The following is a 6,749-nucleotide window of genomic DNA, read 5'->3' on the forward strand; positions in this document are numbered from 1 at the left end:
TCTCCTACCTCTTGCACCTGTGCATGCACAGGAGCCTCATTTTACGGGGGTGGTCTTGCTTCAGTTATCTGCCCAGAAACTCATTGTCAGCCTCTGAGCCACTCTCATTCTTTTCCGTCTCTCTCTTGTCCTCAATTTCGTCATCTTTTGTTTTCTAATTGTCTGATTCTTCAGTAATTGCAGGGAAAGCACCTATTGTTTCTAGAAGTTCCTGCCTCCATGGTTTCTTCTGTAAACATACTGTTGCATCCATCCAATGGTTTCCAGCCTTACCAATCTGTCCTTTTAGCATTTTCTTAAGTGCTTGCTCATTGACTACATAGTCCCACTCATTCAAGGCTTCAATCTGCACAGGTCTAGTCTGCAGCTTCTTCTCAAGCATGGCATGCCTCAAATTATCGATCTTGTTCACTTCAAAAGAACCATACGCAGAAGATTGTAGCTTTTTATTGACAGCAGTAATTCTATTCCATTCTTTGAGCCATAGACAGGTATATAACCCAGCATATCCCAAACTATGGGTACCGACCTACGATTTGTCGTCAGAAAATTTCTGGTGGGATCACGGAAGGGCAGTAAGGGCAGTAAGTAAAGATGCCTTAATGTTTTGTATCTATCTTGTTTTGTTTGCGGTGCTTCAGAGACATATGTCAAGTGTCATGATATGTCTTTTGAAAAATTGCTGTTTATTCTTTTAAAATGTGCATTGGGGTTTACTTTTCTTTCTCAGACTCCAAAGTGAGAGAAGTTTTTAAAGTGAACTCTGTGACAATCTTGTTGGGGTGCAGGGAGTATGAGGCTGCAGATTGTCTTTTTTTTGTAACACACAACAAATTGTAATACCCCTAAATGAACTGTACACATATTTCAGAATATATCAGCAGTTATGAATGCAAAAATGAAGCACTTTTTTGAAATTCTGTAGAGTGATGGAAACAAAGATTCTAATAGGATGAAAACAAATCAAGAGATTTTTAGTTGGTAATGCACAAATGATAAATCTCACTGAAACCCGACTTCCACACATTATTATTCGTGTGCTATGTAGTTTTATCAGTAAAACTATATGTATGTGAACATTTAATGCCAGTTTCAATGGAAAATGTGCTGTCTATAAATGACAGTGCACTACGTATATTTGCTACAGTGTGCGCTAAAATGCACTACTAGCTGCACACTGCACCCTTACCATTCTCCTGCTGAATACATTTGCTACATATTGTGTGAAGCTGGGATTTTTCACAATCCCTATGAGTTCAGGGACGTCAGCACCACCACTCTGAAAATAGTTCCAGTGCCATTAGATTCGGGTGCCACAGATGCCTTGAGCCAATAGGATTGCGTGCAACGATGGGGCAGCCGCGGAGGTAATATCATGGCCTGTTATGCAACTGGGTGAAGTCAGACAGCAGCTGGATGGGAGTGTCATCGTGAGATGGGGCCAGAGCTTAATTTGAGCCAGTAGTTGCCGAAGGCACTTGTTTTTGGGGCCCGGCACTTATTTTTCCGCATCAGAAATTTACAGAGCGGAAGAATGGGGAAACAGAGATTGGAAAGATGGAATAAGAAGAAGACGCCAAAATCGTCACTGAGGAAGAAAACAAGAGCCTGCAAGAGTGCAGGGAGTGGCTGGTAGTTAGTAAAAGAAGCACGAGGTAGTTTTAAGATTACCAGCCTTCAGCGCGCCAAGAGCTTCTGAACAGAGTTTTCGGCACCAGCACTCTTTCTTTTGTAAACTAAGTACTAGACCGCGTCGCCAGAACGCTGCCCCCCCCCCCCCCCCCCGTTCTCGGTCTGTGGCTTACAGCGTCCAGTGTGCAACACATTTTTGAACCATCTTCACCTTTATTTATCCCCTCTGCTGACGTGGGGGAAGGCGAGCTCACTATTTGGGTAAGCACAGGGGTCACAGATTAGTGGGTTCATTGACGCATCAAGTATGCTCAGACATGAGGCACAGACTATATAGCCTGTGACCCCAAACACTTAAGAGGTAGTGGTCACAAACATTACATTTTATGAAGAGCGGTGCTGCAGGTGAACACTAGATGGCGATAGAAGACTGAGAAAATCAAAACGTATTCCGATGCTCGGAACGCAAACTGTATTAAACGTGTATGAGGTGAAACGTTTGCAGGATCACAATTTATTTTGCATAATTCTGAGTCTTAAAGAATGGCATCTTGATTTTGGCAAAATTTTAGGTTTTTCAAATTTTTTGCTCAGACCTACATTTCCAAAGGTGTCCTGCAACCATAGAAATACTGCTGCATATACACATTATATATGTTTTCTTAAATGTGTTTTTTTTTCTATAAAGCATGCGGATATGGAAGGTTGTCAGAGCTTTTTCCACAAGAGGACTAAGGCAGGACAGCATTTTTGTCGAATTTAGTCAGTGAGATTGATGGGGGAGGGTGAATTTCAAATTTCCCACTTGAAAAAGCTGTGGATTGCAGGGTGGAGGGGTGAAATGACCAAGGTTTGGGATTGGCTGTTTCCATGGGGAACAGGGTCCATACTGATCGGCATTAGGTGGGCCTCTGTCTATGGTGGCACAGTGGACGAAAAACGATGGGTTGTAATGCTACCCTAAGTGATTATTAATGGTTAGACTATTTGCAAACATTGATCCAAGTACTTTTCATAGCAACTTGAGATTGGGCAGCTTGCAAGCTTATGACTGCCCATGTTTGTGAATTCCAAAAAATAGTAAATTTGCACCCATGAAAGGAGTGCTTCAATGGATGCAGATTTACTGTTTTTTGGTAAACCAGTCACTATTTACATTTAGCAACACAAAAGGATGATCAACGGAGTGCTGAACAATGCAAACACTCACCCCCAGTCACAGATCTGGGTTTAATCCGTTTGGACCCAGCCATATGCAAATCAGTCTTGACCCTGTTCCTCATGGGAACAGTCCAGCCCGAACTGCCAAGCCAGGTCCGCCCTGGACCGGAAATAAGCATCCTGGGACCGGTTTCAGGGTATCACCCTTCATCAGCCAGGTTAGCTGGAATCCAGTGGCACAGTGAGCACCGGACCCACGTCTGGGCTTACTCTTCTTTGTCGCCCCAAGTGGGAAGGGTATGCCCAGACGTGGGTCCCGTGCTCACTATGCCACTAGATTCAAGCTAGCCTGGCTGAAGAGGGGTGATACCCCGAAACCGGTCCCAGGATGCTTGTTTCTGGTCCAGGGAGGACCTGGCCTGGCAGTTCAGGCTGGACTGTTCCCATGGGGAACAGGGTCAAGATTGATTTCCATATGGCTGGGTCCAAACTGGAATGGCATGGTGAGCAAAAAAACTGATGGATTAAACCCAGATCTGTGACTGGGGGTGAATGTTTGATTTGGTCTACATTCCGTCCATCAACTGTTCTGTTTGCAATATATACATTTAGGTTTCCGCTCCAGAAAATGAACAAGTTTAAAGTGCTTAGCAAAATTAGAATGACAAGAAAAGCTGTCACAGATATAGCTTGTCCCGGCTCAGGGCACCCAGACCCAACTACCATGCCAGGAATGCATTTTAGGGGGTGTCACACCACAAACATGACCCTTGCAGCTGAGCCCCTTCCCATGCCATTTGTGCCTGGTAGTTGTCCCTGGGAACTCATATTTACTGTCATGTACAACACAGTGGCCTGGAGTCTCTGTCCCGAGATCACTTATTTTACAAGTATTTTTGCTGAAACACTCTTCTTCATCACTGCTTCAAGAAGCATTGATAGTAGAGTTGTTAATTCAGTGCATGTCACCAGAGATCCATGTTTGTACTTGTCCTCTTTTTTTCACCCGTCATTTTATCAATTAAATAATGGCCCCATGTACTAAGCCAAAGCTGCAAACAGAGGTGAGCATTCCAGCAAATTATTATAGCAAGCCAAGCCAGAGCCGGGCCAAGGGTCTGGCTTCGCTGTAAGAGTCCATGCACGAGCAGAGCCATTAAAACGCTTGGGATGTATATCATGCAACAAGCATAATGTAAAAATATGATACAATCTCTTCAAAATTCAAAAAAGTGAATTTAACATGTGAAAGTGTTTCAACCTAGTACATCAGATTATATCACTGCATAAACAGTCATTTATTAAAAGTGAGTTTTCAAAAATTAACTTAGAATCATGAATAGCTTGCCCCAAAAAGAATGCCATTAGTGAACTAAGAGGCAAGTAGGTAGATGCGTAAACCCCTAACATGGCCTAGATTCTTTTTATAGATGAAGTAACATTGCAGTCTGTTAAATCAAAGATAAGAGGTGCTTGGACAGCGCACATTCTGAACTTGAGTATTTAAAAGTGCTATCATATGTGATAATAAAGAAAAAGGAGGCTCCGTGAAATAGTATATTTGCCTAAGACCACACAGTTTGAACAGGCATGGAAGCTGCATTGACCCCAGGGAATCTGGTCACATTTTGAAATTCAGCCACCAGATGTATGTTTCTCTCTCTCTCTCTCTCTCTCTCTCTCTCTCTCTCTCTTTTTCTCTGTGTCTTTCCTGTTTTACATCAAAGGTCATGTTTTTTTCTTTTATTCTTGGTGCATGATGAGAAAAAACATCACAGGCCTAGCAGACCCAACTCAGGGCCCCCAGCCAAAACTGTCAAGCCACGAACGCATTATTGGGGGTGTCACGCCCGAAAGACCCTCCTGGAAGCTGCACTCCTGCATGCAGAAGACACCTGGTGCTGCTGTTTGCCACAGTCATTTACAGCTTAGTAACATGCCCTGGTTACAACAGTGTGAGAAATTGGGTTACTGAGTGGGTCGGACAAAACCACACTCAAGGAGCAACCACAATACATGGCAGCTTGGCACAAGAGAAGCCAGGCTTAACTTAGAGGCAATGTGTGAAGTATTTATGCAGCACTTCAAACAGTAATAAAGTAAAACACAACACATGAAAGATCCCATAGCAATGTATAACAAGCATTTGCAATGCAATGGGTCTCTCGTTTGCTCCAGTTAGAGCTATTGGCGTTATAAATTCCTAACTGGACTCTTCTTGCCACATAAATTGAAAATGAAAAGTAAAACATTAGTTGATATAAGCAAGTCGATTCACAGCACCAGGGCCGCCATGAGCATGAGCGTGAAAGAGAGACACAAATGGGAAAAGAAGTTGGCTCACAGTGAAACATATCATCAATCGTTCAATTGTCCATGTAATAGGGACATTCTGCAAGGCGGTAATAAAACCTCCCCAAGGAGGGACAAATGGAAAGCATTTACCAATGATAACAAAGGATTTTTGACTGGCAAGACCACAAACGAGTGAGTGTGATGGGTATGGTTAAAAGTCCACAGTACTTACAACATATCAAAGCACTTGCGCGCTTGACCTAAAAATAGAGTAAAATGCAATAAATAATTTAAGACCAAAATTGCAAAAAGCTAATCAGTAGAACTGAAAATATGCAATTTTAAAGATTTTAAGTGAAAATAGTGCCAAAAAGTACAGAGCGCCACATGTATTTATCTAGTCACACTAGACCGGAACAAAGTCACAAGTTCAGGCCGACGGTGATGGAGCACGGGCTGACTACAAGAACCCAATTAGGCCCACTGAACAAAGTACCTTAAATTCTGGTTGCAGAGCATTGTGAGATCCAGCATCCAGGAGGTGCCACGCATCAGCTGCTCTGAGGAGCTACAAGGCTGCAATGGGAGGTCCTGTGTTGCCATCGAGGATGCTGTTGATGAGGGGTTGCGATGCCAACTACTGCGTCGAAGATGCATCGTCCACTGGATAGTTCTGAAAAAGTTGAGGAGCTTGCACTGTGGAGTCCTGCGTTGTCGAGGATGCTGTCGATAAGACCTGCATCAAGGATGCGTCACGCAGCGGCAGTTCGGAGGAGGCTGTGGCCTGTCACGCAAATTCCTGCATCAGGGATGCATTGCGCAGCGGTTCCGATGCAGAGTGTTGCAAGGTGATGTGTTGCACTGCATCAATTCAGGCAGAGTTTTTGTGATGGGCTAGGGTGGTAGGTGACAACTCCTCCCCCTCATTAAGTCAGAGTGGCCCATCCTGCGAACACCTAGCCTCTCTTTGTCTCACTGTCTGGGAGCAGCACAAAAGAACAACTTCTAGATACACCTAGTCATGTGATACAGGGACATGCTGCGGGCACCAAATGGTTAGGACAAGAAAATGTCAACTTTCTAAAAGTGACATATAGAAAATTGTGACTTAAAATCCAACTACCATTAAAGAGGTATTTAAATGTCAATTATTTAGACACCAAATTGGACCTTTCTACCTTTGCCCAATTGAAAATTATCTCTTATTAAAAGTAATAAGGTAACCCAAAGTTATCCTTTGGGAGAGGTAGTTCTTGCAGTAGTAAAAAACAAATTTAAGAGTTTTTCACTCTCAGGACATGTAAAACCCCAAAAGTACATGTCCAATTATTTAAATACATTGTACCCTGCCCGCCGGGCTGTTCAGGGCCTACCATAGTGGTGACTGACATGCATTAGAAAAGGAGTGTTTGGGTTTGGCAAAAGGTTTATTTCGCTGGGTCGAAATGGCAGCTTAAACTGCATACACAGGCTGCTATGGCAGCCCTGAGACATGTCTTAAAGGGCTACTTAAGTGGGTGGCACAATCAGTGCTCCAGGCCCACTTGTAGCATTTAATGTACAGAACCTTGGTACATGGGGTACCACTTTAATAGGGACCTACAAATAAATTAAATGTGCCAATTGGGTACAAGCCAATTCTACCATGTTTCGGGAAGAAA

This window comes from Pleurodeles waltl, chromosome 8 (assembly GCF_031143425.1).
Source record: "Pleurodeles waltl isolate 20211129_DDA chromosome 8, aPleWal1.hap1.20221129, whole genome shotgun sequence".
Classification (NCBI taxonomy): Eukaryota; Metazoa; Chordata; class Amphibia; order Caudata; family Salamandridae; genus Pleurodeles; species Pleurodeles waltl.